Genomic DNA, 2,500 nt, shown 5'->3' on the forward strand with positions numbered 1-2,500 from the left:
CAAAAAATAAAAAAAAAAATAAAAAAAAAAAATAAAATTAAAAAATAAATAATAAAAAAATAAAAAAAATTTTAATCAAATATATATTTATATTAAATTTTTTATTTTTTACTTTTTTTTTTTTTTTTTTTTTTTTTTTTTCTAAATGTTTTATGTTTTGCTATTAATTATAATTCATATTTTTAATTATTTATTCTTTTCTCTTTTGTGCTTTCATTTATTTATAATGCACTATAGTGCATACAAAAAAAAAAAAAAAAAAAAAAAAAAAAAAAAAAAAAAAAAAAAAAAAAAAAAAAAAAAAAAAAAAAAAAAAAAAATTTTTTTAAATAAATATTTTTTTTTTTTTTTCCTTTTTAAAAAAAAATAAAAAAAAAAAAAAAAAAAAAAAAAAAAAAAAAAAAAAAAAAAATGATAGAAATATATTATATATTATATATATAATCAAATATTATGTAATAATTTACATATTTACATACACAATAATTCCTCAGCGATTACTTTTTATTTTTTAATATAAATCTCAAACGAAAAAAAAAGAAAAATATATATATATAAATAAATAAATAAATAAATATATATATATATATATATATAATATGTACTTAAAAAAGTGCAAAGAACGAAAAATATTTTAGTGTTATATTTTAATATTTTTTTTTTTTTATATCAAAAAAGAAAAAATATAAATAAATTAAAATAAAAGAATAACATATTGTCATATATATATGAATAATAAAAAAAATTATCGACAGGTTAACATAATTTATATGTATACACATTAAATAATATTATTTTTATTGCAATTAATAATATTTATTAAAAAAAAAAAATACATATATATATTTATATTTTTATAATTTTCTCAAAACATCATTTAATTGTTTTTAATATTCCATTTTTTAAATATACATATTTTTACATTTTTATCGTTTTATATTATTTTATTTTTTTAAATGTACACATATAAATGTAAGGATATGCTATTTGTCAAAATGAGCGTGGAAGATGGAATAAATTAAAAAATTATTTTTTTTAACATAATATTCAGACGCTTAATCATATAAATATTTATATCACATATTTCTTATATATGATTTTATTTATTTATTTATTTTTTTTTTTTACAACAAATTATTAGTATATGTTATGTGACTCTTATATTATTGTAATAAATATGATATGTAAATTAAATTCATTTCTTTTATTAAAACTTTTAAATATATTTATTTGATATGATGATTTTTTTTGGTTTTTTATATAAAATTAATATTTTTAAAAAGAAAAATATGTTCTTAATATATTTATCTCATTCAAATAATAAAATGTTTAGTTATTTTATGAACATATTAATTAGAACAATATAAACACCATAAAATTTATCCTCAAAAGAAAGGGGAAAAAAAAAAAACAATAAAAAGAAATTCATATTATACATATATATATATATATATATATATATATATATATATATAATAAAATAGTTACATAAAATATTCTTAAGGTATAATCTAAGGTTCTATAAATATTACAACATTTTAGTTGCTCTTTTTGTTTTATATATATATATGTATTTTTTATAACATATTATTCATATAAACCCTAACTTTTTAGATTATATTATTTTATATATATATTTTCCCCCCTTGAATACAAGTATTAAATATACAATTCAATAATTTCCTTTTAAATAATCGGAATTTATTTTAAAGCACAAAATGAATAAATAAAAAAATATATAAATCTATTATATATATATGTATAATATTTTTAATAAAATAAAAAATATATATTAATAAATGTTTTTTTTTAACATTTATAATATATATATTATATAATAATTATAAAAAAAAAAAAAAAAAAAATGACTTGACTTTTTTAAAAACAACATACCTAATGACTAAATTTATTTTACTTTTATTAAATTAAACTTTTCGTAATTTTATTATTCAATCTTTTCAAAAATATTAATAAATCGGTATTTTCAAAATATTATATATTTATATATTATATATAATATTTTTTTCTTTTTTTAATATATAAATAAATAAGGATGTTTGAATTTTATAATATACAAAAAAGTAACTTAATCTATACAAAATTTTTACCAAATAATAATATATATTATTTATATACATATTTAAAAAAAAAAAAAAAAACAAAAAAAAGAACACGTACAATTTTATTCACATATTATTATGAAATAAAAAAATTTCTATAAAAAAAAAAAAAAAAAATTCAACTATATTTATATATATATATATACATAATAATATATAATATATATATTATATATTTATAATATTTACTTAAAATTTTTTTGAAATTTTTTTTTTTTTTTTATTCAAAAATATATTGTTAATATTTATCAATATTTTATATAAATATATTTCTTACATCTTCATTCTCACATTTTTCTTTTTATTGTTATTTTTTTATTTATTATTATTTAGATTTCCCATAAATACATAAAAGCATATATTTATAATATTATTTAAAA

The sequence above is a fragment of the Plasmodium gaboni genome, chromosome 2 (genome assembly GCF_001602025.1).
Source record: "Plasmodium gaboni strain SY75 chromosome 2, whole genome shotgun sequence".
In the NCBI taxonomy this organism is placed as follows: domain Eukaryota; phylum Apicomplexa; class Aconoidasida; order Haemosporida; family Plasmodiidae; genus Plasmodium; species Plasmodium gaboni.